Source organism: Tachyglossus aculeatus, chromosome 10 (genome assembly GCF_015852505.1).
Source record: "Tachyglossus aculeatus isolate mTacAcu1 chromosome 10, mTacAcu1.pri, whole genome shotgun sequence".
Taxonomy (NCBI): domain Eukaryota; kingdom Metazoa; phylum Chordata; class Mammalia; order Monotremata; family Tachyglossidae; genus Tachyglossus; species Tachyglossus aculeatus.
This window is the reverse complement of record NC_052075.1, coordinates 27,229,627-27,245,770: the sequence shown is the minus strand read 5'-3', so window position 1 is coordinate 27,245,770 and position 16,144 is coordinate 27,229,627. Positions and strand designations below refer to the sequence as shown.

Genomic DNA, 16,144 nt, shown 5'->3' with positions numbered 1-16,144 from the left:
AAGATCCGCCCTTTCCTCTCCATCCAAACCATTACCCTGCTCGTTCAGGCTCTCATCCTATTCCGTCTGGACTACTGCAGCAGCCTCCTCTCTGATCTCCCATCCTTGTGTCTCTCCAAACTTCAATCCATACTTCATGCCGCTGCCCAGATGGTCTTTGTTCAGAAACGCTCTGGGCATGTTACTCCCCTCCTCAAAAACCTCCAGTGGCTACCAATCAATCTGCGCATCAGGCAGAAACTCCTCACCCTAGGCTTCAAGGCTCTCCGTCACCTCACCCCTTCCTACCTCACCTCCCTTCTCTCCTTCTACAGCCCACCTCACACCCTCTGCTCCTCTGCCGCTAATCTCCTCACCGTGCCTCATTCTCGCCTGTCCCACCATCGACCCCCGGCCCACGTCATCCCCCTGGCCTGGAATGCCCTCCCTCCCCACATCCGCCGAGCTAGCTCTCTTCCTCCCTTCAAGGCCCTACTGAGAGCTCACCTCCTCCAAGAGGCCTTCCCAGAGTGAGCCGCTTCCTTCCTCTCCCCCTCATCCTCCTCTCCATCCCCACAGTCTTACCTCCTTCCCTTCCCCACAGCACCTGTATATATGTATATATGTTTGTACATACTTATTACTCTATTTATTTATTTTACTTGTACATATCTATTCTATTTATTTTATTTTGTTAATATGTTTGGTTTTGTTCTCTGTCTCCCCCTTCTAGACTGTGAGCCCACTGTTGGGTAGGGACTGTCTCTATATGTTACCAACTTGTACTTCCCAAATGCTTAGTACAGTGCTCTGCACACCGTAAGTGCTCAATAAATACTATTGATTGATTGATTGATTGATTGATGAGTGTGTGGTTCCTCCAGATCAAAATGAGAGAGGTGCTCCATTTCCAGGATAGGATGTGCTCTGAGGAGTGGACTGTCCACTGAGGCCATGCATGCATGGTCCTTCCAGAGTGGACTGGAGATGCTCCATTTCCAGGAGGGGCCATGTGCCAGGGAGCCAACTGTACACCGGGGACATGTGCATAGTTCCTCTGGAGCTGACTGCGAGGGGGTTTCATATCCAGGAGAGGCTGTATGCTGGGGAATGGACTGTCCATGTCCACTGGGAACAGAAGGATCTCTCCAGAGGGGCCGTGGCCAGGGAACCGACTGTCCATCGGAGATGCGTGTGGATTGGACGGTGCTCCATATCCAGGAGGGATGGTGTGTACAGGGAGTGGGCTGTCAATTCCTGGAGCAGGAAGTGAATGTAAACTGAAGCAGCTCCTTGGGAAAGATTGTGCCCACCTCAATCCCTGGGGCTCCTGCCCCTTCAGAGGGTAGATAGGCTGCTCTGGTGTTGGGGTCCAAATCCACGTCCAAAATCCTGTATCTCTGGATACATTCGTCTAGAGAAGGTGAATAATGTATCACTTCTCTGTTTTGTACTTTCCAAGCCCTTGGTACAGAGCATTGCACCAGTGGGCACTCAATCAATACTACTGTTATTAAGGTGACCAGGTTTCTGATAATCTGAAATACTCTACTAGGCAGGGCAGTCTTTGGTGAAGTAAAGCTATATTCTGACATCAGACAAAGTTAATCAATAGCTTTTAATGAGAACCTACTATGTGCAGAGCACTATATTAAGCACTTGAGAGGTTACAATAAATAGAGGAGACGTGAGGGATACGGGGCAAATCAGGTCAAAATGGGGTTCTCTCAAATTAGTCTGGATAATTGCCCTATTTATCGTCTTTCCTCTGCCAGTGGAGAATGGCCCCAATTTTGTACAAGTCAGGGGACTTGCCAGGATTAGTCTCAATCTCCACCCTTTCCACTAATCCCCCAAACTACAGTCTCACACAAACTTTCTCCTCAGTTGCACCAGGCCTGAATCTTCCCAGCTTAAAGGGGAGCTTTCCTTTCAGAAATAGTACAGGGACCTATTGGGTCTGAACTCTGGGGAAGTCTTCTGCTTACAGGATCAGATAACAGGAACTGTTGATCTTGAAAGAGAAATTTCAACTGCAGAAGATTATGAGTCTTTGAAAAAAGGACAAACAATAATCCCTCTAGTCATACAGAAGCAGCATGGTGTAGAGAAGCAGCACAGTGTAGTGTTTAGAGGACAGGTCTCGGAGTCAGAAGGTCATGGGTTCTAATTCTGGCTCTGTCACTTCTCTGCTGTGTGATCTTGGGCAAGTCCCTTCACTTCTCTGTGCCTCAGTTGTCTCATCTGTAAAATGGGGATTAAGACTGCGAGCCCCCTGTGGGACAACGTGATCACCTTGTAACTGCCCCAGCATTTAGAACAGTGCTTTGCACATAGTAAGTGCTTAATAAATGCCATCATCACTTAAAGCCCTTTTTAAAAGAGAGCTTTTCAAAAACATTAAATGAAGATTATTTAAATGATCTTCCTTTGTAGTTGTGTGTGTGGGGGGGTGAGATTAATAATGCTTTTTGGCTGAGAAGTAGAGCTACCTGTGGTAAACCTCTAATTAATTGTACAATGACTTTCCCTGTAAGTGATTCACTCTGCTGCCTTATTAGTCAGTGGGTTGCTTGCCAGTTTGACACCAGTGCCATCAGTCCTGTTGTGATGAACTGGGAAAAATGCTGACTGTGAAAGCCTTACACAACATATATCAAACATGTCCATTGCTCAGGGTCTCTGCTCTGCTCATATTGCTATTTCCCAATTCCCCTTCATTATTTCTAATAGACCAAGAGGCAATCAGAGGGAGCTAATGAGAAGTCAGTTGGGCTCTTATACTGTTGAGACCCCATAGCAACACCATGGACACATCTCTCCCAGAACACCCCAACTCCATCTGCAGTCGTTCTGGTAGTACATACATCAAGTTTTCTTGGTAAAATACAGAAGTGGTTTATCACTTCCTCCTTCCAGGCAATAAATGTGAGTCTCTGCTCTCAGCTCTCTCCCATGTCACTGCTGCCCAGCACAGGTGAGTTTTGACATGTAGCAGATTGCCTTCCACTTGCTAGCCACTGCCAAAGCTAGGAATAGAATGGGTATGTCTCTGCCTGATTCTATCTCCTATATTCGAGGCTGATAGAATACTGGAAACTGTCCAAGAGTGACCCTGAGATGGGGCAGTTGGGCTAGCTCTCTGATTTACAAAGCTCCACCAGCTTGAAAGCCCACTGGTTGCAAATGAGATTACTTTGAAACTTGCCCATGACATATTCTAATATCACTTGTCTTGTCTTATGCTGTTGAATGATCTCTGACCCATAAGCGACTCCTTGGACATATCTCTCCCAGAATGCCCCAACTCCATCTGCAATTGTTCCGGTAGTGTATCCACAAAGTTTTCTTGGCAAAAATACAGAAGTGGTTTACCGTTGCTTTTTTCCGTGTAGTAAACTTAAGTCTCCGCCCTCCACTCTCTCCCATGCTGCTGCTGCCCAGCATGGGTGAGTCTTGCCTTGTAGCAGATTGCCTTCCACTCACTAGCCACTGCTCAAGCTAGGAATGGAATGGGTATGCCTCTGCTTGACTCTCCCTCCTGTAGCTGAGACTGGTAGAGTACTGGAAACTCCCCAGATGCGATCTGAGAGGGGTCTAATATCACTAGAGTGCCTAAACACTGATAAGGTTTTTTTTATGTTCTGGGGATGATAGAATAAAGATAGCTTTCAGCTGCTAAATAATCCAAGATGATAAAGTCATTTCATGTTTGACATATATGACAGCTGGCTGTGAGCCTGATATAAACTGACACTAAGGTAAAGCTACAGTCCTCTGAGATTCCAATGGAGGAGGAAAATGATCAGGTTGTGTTGTAGTAAGAAATCAGTTAGGTAAGACAGCAAGGGACAAGGTGATTGAGTGCTTTGAAGTCAATGGCAAGGAGTTTCTGTCTGTTACAGAGGAAGAGTGGGGAAACATGGACTGAATGTTTATTTAGAAAAACGATCCAGGCAACAGGGTGAAGTATGAACTGGAGTGGGGAAAGACAGGAGACATGGAGGTCAGCAAGGAGGTTGATGCAGTAGACAAGGTGAAATAGGCGAGACACAGCGTGGCATAATGGAAAGAGCCCGGTCTTTGGAGTCAGAGGTCGTGGGTTCTAATCCCAGCTCCTCCACTGACCAGCTGTGTGACTTTGGGCAAATCACTTGACTTCTCTGTGACTCAGTTGCTTCACCTGTAAAATGGGGATTAAGATTGTGAGCCCCACATGGGACAACCTGATTACCTTGTATCTACCCAAGCACTAAGAACAGTGCTCGGCACATAGTAAGTGTTTAACAAATGCCATTATTATCGTAATTATTATTATTATCAGGTCTGGAGATGTAGATTTGGGAATCATCCTTCTAGAGGTGATAGTTGACGTCATGGGAGCGAATGAATTCTCCAAGGGAATGGGTGTTGATGGAGAAGGGAAGGGGACTCAGAAATTCATTCAATCGTATTTATTGAGCGCTTACTGTGTGCAGAGCACTGTACTAAGCACTTGGGAAGTAAAAATGTATCTTGAGGGTCTCCCTCAGTTAGGGGATGGGAGGGAGAGTAATAGACCTTGAGTGCTTTAAAGATGATGGTGAGGAGTCTCTGTCTGATGGAGAGATGGATGGGCAACCACTGGAGGTTCTTGAGGAGTGGGGAAACCTGGACTGAATGTTTTTGTAGAAAGCAAACCAGGCAGCAAAGTATGGACTGGAGTGGAGAAAGGCAGGAGAGAGGGAGGTCAGCAAAGATGCTGATACAGTAATCAAGACTGGATAGAATAATAGCTTGGATTAAAGTGGTAGCAGTTTGGATGGAGAGGAAAGGGTGGATATTAGTGTTGTTGTGAAGGTTGAACCAACATGATTTAGTGATAGATTTAATTTGTGGGTTGAATGAGGGAGATGAGGATGAGGATAACTCAAAAGTTAGGGGCTTGTGAGAGAAGGAGGATGGCGGTGCTGTCTAGGGTGAAGGGAAAATCAAGGGTAGGACAAGATTTGAGTGGGATGATAGCGAGTTCTGTTTTGGACATGTTAGGTGTGAGGTGTAGGCAGGACATCAAAGTAGGGATGTCTTGAAGGAAGAAGGAAATGTGAGACTGCAGAGAGGGAGACTGTGTCACCCTGATTTGCTCCCTTTACTCACCCCTCCATCAGCCCCACAGCACTTATACACATATTTGTAATTTACTTATATTAAGGCCCATCTTCCTCTCTAGACTGTAAGCTTACTGTGGGCAGGGAATGTGTCTACTAACTCTGTTCTATTGTTATATTGTACTCTCTTAAGTGTTTTGTATAATGCTCTGCATACAGTGAGTGCTCAATAAATATGATTAATTAGTCGATTGTTAGGAGAACCAGGAGAGGACAGTGTCAGTGAAACCGAGGTTAATTAATGTTTCTGGGAGAAGGGGGTGGTCCACACTGTCAAACACAGCCAGCTAGGAGGTCATGGAGGATTGAGGTGAAGCAGAGGCCTATGAATTTGGCAAGGAGATCATTGGTGACCTTTGAGAGGGCAAGGAGAGAATTGGAGGAGCTAAAGGAGAGGCAGTGGGCGTAGATAACTTGCCCAAGAGGAGGAATGGTAGGAGGAAGATGGGGGGACAAGAGAGGGGGTTTTTAGGGCAGTGGACATGTAAGCGTGTTTGAAAGTAGTGGGGAAAAAGGCATTGGAGAGTGAACAGTTGAAAATGATGGTCAGGGAGGGAAGAAGAAAGGGGGCAAGTGTTTTGATAAGGTGTAGTAGGAGGGGGTTGGAGATGCAAGTGACAGGGGTAGATTTTGAGAAGAGGCTGGGGATCGCCTCCTGAAACTCTGCTGGCAAAGATGGGAGAATTGAAGAAGAGGTAGGAGAAGGGAGGAACTGGAGAGGAGCAGGGAAGATTTTATGGAGCTCACATCTGATGACTTCAATTTTATCAATAAAGTTGGGGCAAGAGAAGGGGGGCAGGGATCAGAGCTTGAGAAGGGAGTTAAAAGTCTAAAACAGCTGGCAAGGTAATGGGCATAGGAGTCAATAAGGAACTTACCCATCTAGATCAATGGGTAAGTTTTAGATCTAGGTATTATTTACAATACATATAAAATATAGAGCATACATACATATATGTGCACGAATATATATACATATAAATACATATGCACACTCACACTCCCATATACAATAATAATGATAATAATAATAATAGTGGCATTTGTTAAGTGCTTACTATGTGCAGAGCACTGTTCTAAACTCTGGGGAGGATACAAGAAGATCAGGTTGTCCCATGTGGGGCTCACGGTCTTAATCCCCATTTTACATATGAGGTAACTGAGGCATAGAGAAGTTAAGTGACTTGCCCAAAGTCACATAGCTGACAAGTGGTGGAGCTGGGATTAGAACCCATGACCTCTGGCTCCCAAGCCTGTGCTCTTTCCACTGAGCCACCCTGCTTCTCTATAAGATCTCACTGTCCATAGCTCCTTCATTTTTGAAGATGAACCTATTAAGAATGAGATGCTCTTCATGCATGAGGTTGTGGCTGAAAAGATGGATACACAACTGAGAATCTCTTTTGCCTTTTACACCCACAAATCTAATTCATTGCTGGGTTGATGTTTTTGTTGTTTTGATTTTGCACCTCTATCTCAGTATCCTGTTCTTCATGAAACATTTGCTCAAGGAGAGTAATCCTTCCCCAGTTGCTGCCCATCAAGTTGGTCTGTCTTCTACTCTGGTTCATTCATTCATATATGTATCATGGTATTTGCTAAGGACTTACTATGTGTCAAATGCTGTTCTTAGCATTGGGATAGGCACAAGTTAATCAGGTTGGACAAATTCCTGATCACATAAGGGGTCACAATCTAAGTAGTCAGGAGAACAGGTACTGAATTCCCATTTTACAGCTGAGGAAATTGATTTGCCCAAGGTCACACAGGATTCAACTGGCAGAGTCAGGCTTAGAATCCAGGTCCGCTGACTCTTATGCCTGTGCTCTTTCCACTAGGCCATGCTTTTTCCCAACAATCCATTGTTAGGTTGCTTTGACTGAGGCTGTGCTTCACTATTTTTAATTAGTTATTCTGCCCTCCTACCTTTTGTGTGCCGTTTTTCAATTTTGGGGTATCACAAAGTTATACATTCTCTTCACATGTCCTGACCAGCAGAATTGTGTTGTTTCATTGCTTCAGGGTGACCTCTAGGATCACATGACTGCTAATAATCGCATCCTGCCATTTAATGCTGAGAATGATCTGTAAGTGAAGCCAGTGAAATTTGCTCCAGAAAATGGTCATGTCTCTTTTCTAGTAGGTCCATATCACTCAGCCATACAGGAGGCTGGACCCGATGATAACTTTACACACCTTCATCTTGGTACAATTTGATAATACACTGTTGCCATCCTCTAATTTCTAGACTGTAAGCTTGATGTGGACAGGGAATGTTTCTATTTAATGTTACATTGTGCTCTCCCAGGCACTTAGTACAGTGCTTTGCACACAGTAAGTGCTCAATAAATAGCTCTCTTCCTCCCTTCAAAGCCCTACTGAGAGCTCACCTCCTCGAAGAGGCTTTCCCAGACTGAGCCCCCCTTTTCCTCTCCTCCTCCCCATCCCTCCGGCCCTATCTCCTTCCCCTCCCCACAGCACCTGCATATATGTTTGTACAGATTTATTACTCTATTTATTTTACTTGTGCATATTTACTATTCTATTTATTTTGTTAATGATGCACATTTAGCTTTAATTCTATTTGTGCTGACGACTTGACACCTGTCCACGTGTTTTGTTTTGTTGTCTGTCTCCTCCTTCTAGACTGTGAGCCCATTGTTGGGTAGGGACCGTCTCTATATGCTGCCGACTTGTACTTCCCAAGCGCTTAGTACAGTGCTCTGCACACAGTAAGAGCTCAATAAATGCGATTGAATGAATGAATACAATTGAATGACTGAATGAACACCCTTGGTCAATATGCAAAAAATCAGGATGGCTTTATCTATTCTGTTTTCCACTTTTTGTCTATCCATGTATCCTTGAATAGTATACTGCTTAAGTAGCGGGATTTGGGAACAGCTGGTAACTTTTCAATGTCAAACAACACTGGCAATTAACAGCAATGCTTTCTACTGTCATCCCAAGCCACTAAAGCTTTTGCCCAACAGAGCTCACATTTGGGAGTTCTCAAACAACTTTCCTTCTGCTCCACAGAGAGTTGGGTGCAAACAGAGTTCCTAGTCCCCTCTGACCCCCGTTCTGGGAGGTGGCAGTGACTCTGCCACCCTGGCGTTGCTTCTGGGGCTGAGGGTAGGGGTGAGATGCAGTTTTCCTTTCTCTCTCTTACCACCAGACAAGATCCTGGTGCTTGCAACTGAAGGTAGAGGTGGCTCTGTAGCTCTGGGGCTGCACCTTGAGTGAGGTGAACTAGAATGCTGTCTTCCATTGACCCCCCTTTTACCCTAAGTGGGGTCCTTGCTCGGGCTGGGGGGACAGCAAAATGGGTAACAGGAACTAGTGCATCAGCAGCAATGAAAGCAAATATCAGAAACACTGTGTCAGGATCCTCCTTCCCTGCCTCTTTCTGTGCTTTCTCCCCCATCTCAGTCAATCAATAAATCATATTCAGTGAATGATTACTGTGTGCACAGCACTGTACTAAGTGCTTGGGAGAGTACAATATAACAGAGTGTTGGGACACATTGTCCACCCCTAGTCTCATGTAGAGTCATGTAGAGTCAAGGTCCACCTGAAGTCCTTGATAAAGTTATCAATCACTTTTAAAAAATCAACTTTGAAATTGTGCTACATATGAGAATTCACTGCCATGATGATTGTTTGGACAAGAGTCAGCCCCTATGTCACGGAACTTGCCTGAATGTGGCCAGCGGTCTCCCATTTGACTGGAATGTGGAGTCCAGGGCAGTGATACAGCAAATCTGTGGACTTGGATTTGCTATTTTAAATGATCTTAGCACTTTGAATTAGATGCTGCAGGTTTTGAATGTCGATCTGTTTAATTATTAAGTCAGCTCTTCTTAGGGAATTCAGTCAAATAACAAGCAAACCTGCTTGTGTCTGAATTACCAGGGTAACTATGCCAAAAGCTGCTAGTTTTGGCTTCAGTTACCTGGGTAATGGCAGGACTTCCAATTTTTTTGGGGCTTGTGAGGCCTGGGTCCAACTTCAATTTGGGGAAATGCCCTTATGATACCTCAGAGACATAACTGGGAGAAAATAAACTAATAACACGCCTGGAAGATTAATCAAAACAGATGTGCTCTGTGATTGTTGACAGGATAGCCTGGCCCATGTTTGGCAGACTGGCTCGGGAAGCTCATTTGAAGCAGGAAGAGGAATAATAGCAAATAAAAAAGAGAACTAATAGCTGACATTAGGTGAGATTTGTGATTTCTTCTTTGCTCAATTACCATATGCATCTTAAAACTGAGGGAGGTTGAAAATCTACCTGGCAAAAAGAATAAATTGAAAGAATTAATCTTCGTGTCTCTGTATGCACATTCATACTGTACCACTTGACCATCCATTAATGATTATTACCAGGAGGGTGTATTCCAGTATTCTGTATTCTTTTTGAATACTCCCGGGGGACAGAGATGGAATCTTTGGAAAGCTTTTTACGATTATGACTTCCACTTCCCAAAGGCACAAGAGGTTTTACTGTCCTCTGATATTCCCCTCCGCAGTACCCACAATTCAGTCTTTTCTAATTTTCTTTCCATACTTGATTGGGAGGAGTCAACTGGGCATATTCATTCATTCAATCATTTTTTTTTGAGCACTTACTATGTGCAGAGCACTGTACTAAGCACTTGGGAGAGTACAATATTCATTCATTCAGTCATATTTATTGAGCGCTTACTGTGTGCACAGCACTGTACTAAGCATGTGGGAAGTACAAGTTGGCAACTTATAGAGACAGTCCCTACCCAACGACGGGCTCACAGTCTAGAAGATAATAATGATGGCATTTGTTAAGCTCTTACTATGTGCAAAGCACTGTTCTAAGCACTGGGGTGGATACAAGGTGATCAGGTTGTCCCACGTGGGGCTCACAGTCTTAATCCCCATTTTCCAGATGAGGTCACTGAGGCACGGAGAAGTTAAGTGACTTGCCCAAAGTCACACAGCTGATAAGCGCTGGAGCGGGAATTAGAACCCATGACCTCTGACTCCCAAGCCCGGGCTCTTTCCACTGAGCCATGCTGCTTCTCTAATATAACAATAAACAGATACATTCCTGCCCACAATGAGCTAACAGTCTAGAGGGGTCTATTGATCAAATGGCAAGAAATTAACCAAGGGCTTAGTACAGTTGCCTGCCCAGAGTAAGTGCATAATAAATAACATTGATTGATCTGTCAGCTGCTAACATAGATTAACAGAAGATAAAGCCTAGGAGATCTGAAGTACAGTTGATGAGATGATCTGATGAATTCTCCTCATTCCCTAGGAGGCCAAGAAGCTGTTCACCTACAGGTTGTAAGAGGGGTGTGTGTTTGTGTCTGATCCATAGCGACGCCATGGACACATCTCTCCCAGAATGTCCTACCTCCAACTGCAATCGTTCTGGTAGTGTGTCCATAGAGTTTTCTTGGTAAAAATACGGAAGGGGTTTATCATTACCTCCTGTGCAGTAAACCTGAGTCTCCAGCCTAGACTGTTTCTCATGCTACTGCTGCCCAGCACAAGTGAGTTTTGACTTGTAGCAAATTGCCTTTCTCTCAGTAGTCGTTGTCCAAGCTAGGAATGGAATGAATATGCCTCTGCTTGACTCTTCCCTCCCACAGTCGAGACTGGTAGAGTACTGGAAACTCTCCAGGTGAGACCTGAGAGGTTTAACAATTATTACTATCATTATTATTATTCTCATTATCATTAAACATTCCCCGGTGGTCTCCACAGAGTAGGCACATAGTATGGCATTCTCCATGAGGCACCAAGTTAATGTTGATCATCACACTGTTAATTCTTCTTTTGGAAAAAAGCCAAAGCTTGGCTGAGCAATTGGTCAGGAAGGAAGGGAGTGGTGAGAAAGTCTTCTCTCTTCTGCACATGGGATAGAAAACATAACTAATTCAATCAGCTTTCGTAAGTGTGAATTCAAAACAAACTGATGAACTTATCTTTGCAAAAGCATACCTGTAATCTGAGGGTATCTGAAGTTTCATGGCTAACCTGGAATGGCTTCCTGGAGAAGGGGAGTTTTTAGAGGAACTCTGAAGTTGGGAGGAATATCTCTTGGCAAAGAGGAGGGAGGGAGGAGGGCATTCTAGGCCTAAATTTGAATGGTTGTTGGAGAAGAGTACAGAGGGACTCACCTTCTCTCAGTAGCCTGAGTATCTAAGAATCAGGGTAACCTAGTGGGTCTGGGAATCAGGAAACCTGGGCTCTAATCTGGGCTCTGCCTGGTGTTTGCCTTTGAGCAAATCACTTAACTTCTCTGTGTCTCTGCTTTCTCGTTCTTTTTTCTCCCCTCAAAAATATGAGGTTCCATAGGACAGTGACTGTCTGTAAGATAGTATTATATCTCTACCAGCATCTTCTAGACTGTGAGACTTCTACTACTGTTGGGTAGGGACCGTCTCTATATGTTGCCAACTTGTACTTCCCAAGCACTTCCTCTCAGTAGTGCTCTGCACACAGAGCACTGCACACAGTGCTCTGCACACAGTAAGTGCTCAATAAATACAATTGAATGTATGAATTTAGTACAGACTTGCCACGTCATAAGCAATTAACAAACAACACCATTATCACTGTATTATTATTATTATTAAATGAAGGAGTGTGTGTAGTAGCAAAACTCTCCTTAGCCAGAGGGGTGGATGGAGAAGCCCTTAATTGAATGTTCACAGTAGAGTAGTAAACAGGAAAGGAGAAGATACTTTAAAGGAAAATTTAATTTCTTAAAAGATGATATTTTAGCTCAGGTTTGAAGAAAGAATATAGGGATCACTGATACCTAGATATTTCTTAGAGGATTTGGCAAAAGACAATTAGCCTTCCAAGCTGCTCATAAACACGTTGTGTATTCCCATTTCCCTCTCATCAATTCCTCTTCCTTGCTCATGCAGGGGATTCTGTGATGGCAACAACAAAGATTCTGCAATGTTTCTTTCCCTCAATAAATCCCTTTATGAAAAGTTCACAAGGCAGGCTCTGGCTGACACTCCTCAGCTTACGGCTCTGAGACATGCAATCGATTTGTTTCTTCACATACGCACTGAAAAACCCTGTATAGTTGGTACCACTTGTTTTGGAAAGACTTAGGAATTCATTCCAACAACAAACTGAAAAAAGGCCTTTATTGTTGAACTTTATGGTTGTGATAAAGTTCTAAAATGTACTCTGGTGGATTACAATAGGGAATTAGAGCAACCCCAGTCTCTGAAATCACAGGCTGAAAGAAATGTGCCTTTATAGCATAAGAAAAGTCATGATTGTAGTTCATATCAGTTAGGCAACAAGTTCACAGGCATGGCAGAGGGACAATTTTCTTAATCAGGATCATTTAGCACATTCTGGGAGGATGCTGGCTTCTCTGCCAATAGAGGGAAAGCTTCACACCACCAGGAGTGAAGCCAAGTCTTCCAGAAGACAGAGTGAAGGGAAGTCACATAGTGGGAATTTTCTGTTGACTGTGAGGAGCTGCTTGATTACTCTCTCAGACACAGCCAGAAGAGACTTTCATGGGGTAAATTTATTTCTCTCTACCTAAGCTTACTGGGGGTAAAAGGGAAGCAGATTGGGTTAATTTCTGGATTCTTTAAGACAAAATTGTAATTCCCAGCCTTTTCTTCGGGCCTAGAACCAGGCCTAGCATATGGGTTTTGACATCTGTTAATCAAATCCTCCGATTGATGCTCATTGAATTGAAATCCAGTTGCTGCAAGAATTACCTTGCAAACCTTGTCTTCAGCATTCTCTGTTGTGGTCTTTTCCACTGTGTGTTAATAATTAAGTCCTAACACTGATTTTGTCCGATTTAGTAATCTGGTTTGGCCATGGTCTCTTGGGCCTACTTTTAATTGGATCCTTTTAAGAGTTTCTAATCAATCAATCAATCAATCGTATTTATTGAGCGCTTAGTGTGTGCAGAGCACTGTACTAAGTGCTTGGGAAGTACAAGTTGGCAACATATAGAGACAGTCCCTACCCAACAGTGGGCTCACAGTCTAGAAGGGGGAGACAGAGAAATCCCATATTCTAATCCCATATTTACCTATTTTTTAAATGGTACTTGTTAAACACTGTACCAAACACTGGAGGAGATGCAAGACAATCAAGTTGTACGTGGTCCCTGTCCCACATGAGGCTCAGAGACTACGTCAGTAGGAGGAAGATTTAATCCCCTTATTACAGATGAGGAAACTGAAGCACATAGAAGTGAAGTGACTTACCCAAGGCCCAACAGCAAGTAAATGATGGGGCCGGGACCAGAACCCAGGTCCTCTGACACCCAGGACCCTGTTCTTTCCACTAGACCACCCTGCCTCCCATATCTTCCTTGGATATTGAACATGGGGTGGTCAGTAATTTTAGCCCTAGTGTGATGGGATCCAGCAGAACACCCCCAAACTCAATCTCTCAAAGTAAATGCCTTGATGGTGTCTTATCAAAGTAAGGCCAGAGAAAATATTTCAACTCTCTAGGGAGATGACTGAAAACAGGGATGTATAATAGTTGTCAGGGAACCGAGTATCAGTTATAGTCACTAGGGGACAGCTGAGGGGCAATTTCCAACTCATAATGTGACGGCGAGGCTGACCTTGATTTTCAACATCACTACTAGTCGAACCGTACGGTGTGTTGGATCTGAAAAGCACAGTCACAAGGTTGTTGCAAGAACCCTAGGGTGAGGTAGGAAAGTAGCAAGGTGAGGTAGGAGGGAGTAAGGTGACTGAGTGCTTTAAAGCCAATTGTGAGGAATTTCTGTTTGAAGCAGAGGTAAGATGGGCAACCAATGGGGGTTCTTGAGGAAAGAGGAAACAGGGTCTGAATGTTTCTGTCGAAAAATGATCCAGGCAGCAGAGTGAAGTATGGACTACAGTGGGGAGAAACAGGAGGCTGGGTGATCATCAAGTAGGCTGATACAGTAAGGTGGGATTTGGATTAATGTGGGAGCAATGTTTGGATGGAGAGAAAAGGGTGGATTTTAGCGATCTTGTGAAGGTGGACCTGACAGGATTTAGTGATGGACTGAATATGTGGATTGAATGACAGAGAGGAGTCAAGGTTAAGGACTTGTGAGACAGAAAGGATAGTGGTGTCTTCTACAGTGATGGGAAAGTCCATCCATGTAGGCTGTATAATAATAGTGGTATATGCATGCTCCTTGTGGGCAGAGATCATGTCTACCAACCCTATTGTCCTCTCCCAAGTGCTTAGTACTATGCTGTTCACATAGAAAAAGCTCAATAAATACAACTGATGTATTGTTTAGAGTAGCCAAGTGTGAGAGGGAAGGGAAGGAACAGCTATTAGCAAACCAGCAGCAGTTGTCAACTAATGTGGTCCCAATCTCATGGCAAAGGTCAATCAATCAGTGACATTTCTTGAGCAGTAACTGTGTGCTGAGCACTGTACTTAACACTTGGGAGAGCACAATACACCAGAGCTGGCAGACACATTCCCTGCCCACAATGAGATTGCACGGCTAACTTCACCTTATCAACCAATAGCCTTCTAGCCTTTCTGGGCTGAATTTGGTCCAACAATTGCAGGGGTATATCCCTCTACCCTTGGCTGGCTAAACAAACTGGTCTTATTGACACTATTTTAAGAAACAAGTAAAATCAATATTTCTAACTTGGAATACGACTGACTGACTGACTGAATGAATGAATAGCTTGCAGATGTGAAAATGCCACACGTCCCAGAGGAGAGATCACAGAACTGGGAGCAGGAGACCCGTTTTTTAATCCTGGCTTCATCACTTGACTACTGTTTGACTTTGGGCAAGTCCCTTAATTTCTTTATGCCTCGGCTTCCTAGTGTGTAAATTGGTGATTACATACCTGTTCTTTCTCCCTCTTACACTGTGAGTTCCATGTCAGTCAGGAACTGTGTCTGACTTTGTTAGATCTAGCACAGTGTTCAGCCCATAGTAAGTGCTTAAGAAATACAGCTATTATTAGACATTGCAGTGTGTCTTAAATGGGACACACTTCATTAATCTATTAGACTTGGGCTCACTTTTTTTAAACAAAAGACCCGTTGCTTTCTAGAGGTGGGAGTAGAAGGAGGCAAATTGGACCCACATTAGACTGAAAGCTCCTTGAGGAGTGCAAATCCCTCAGTTTATCTGTGCCTCAGTTTTCTTATCTGTAAATAGTGGATTAAATACCAGTTCTCCTTCCCTTTTAGGCTGTGAACCAACTTTAGGATAGGTTGATGTCCGACCTAATTATCTTGTATCTTCTCCAGAGTGTAGGGCAATGCTTGGCACATAGTAAGGACTTAACAAATACCATAGTTGTAGTTGTTAAATAAAATGGGTTTCCCAGAAGACATGTAGTTGGAAATGAGTTTAGAAGGCCAAGGTAGAGGTTGTTTGAGTGTGAAGAAATTCACCTCATTATTAGTCTGCAGCCAGATTTACTTATTTAACTCTTTCTAAGGCTAAACATGAGTGCAATCTATAATTCCAAGAATTTCTAGAGGGAAGAGGGGGCATGGAGTGGAGGCTGGGAAGATGATGTTTTCAAGAAAATTGAGTATTTATGTGAAAAACACAATAGGAAAAGAGAGTGCAGTTCCCAAAATGCATTTCTTTTGGACTTAGAGAAAAACTGTCAGCTCTCAGGCCTGACCTCTCACTTTGCATTCATCTGAAAGTGGTAGAGTTGCACAATGCAGTGGTAACATAATTGAGTCCCGGAGAGTGGAAAGTCACTTGTTGCGGGGAATATGACCTCAGAATTCATTGAAATAGCACTGGTGGGACTTGTTTGAGGAAAATTTTCTGAGGAACAGAAATAACAAGCTCCAAAGAGAAGCCTGCAGAGGCTGACTGTTTGAATTTTCTCTTTGCTTTTCCAAAATTTGTTCCCTTCCCCACATTCACACCTTGATATAATGTTTATAGACACTGAATAGGCTCTGGCAACAGTAATGTTGTTATTAAAAGTGTTGCATAATCTCTCATTAACATCATTAAATACTGTTAT

At 43.7% G+C, this 16,144-nt stretch overlaps 1 non-coding gene across 1 annotated transcript; it reads right to left on the bottom strand.

Moving 5' to 3' along the window:
• Nucleotides 1–3,438: 3,438 nt before the first annotated feature.
• LOC119933943 lies at nucleotides 3,439–3,575 on the bottom strand. Its single transcript, XR_005452809.1, has one exon. It is a non-coding gene; the product is annotated as a small nucleolar RNA SNORA7 (small nucleolar RNA).
• Between the last annotated feature and the right edge of the window lie 12,569 nt (nucleotides 3,576–16,144).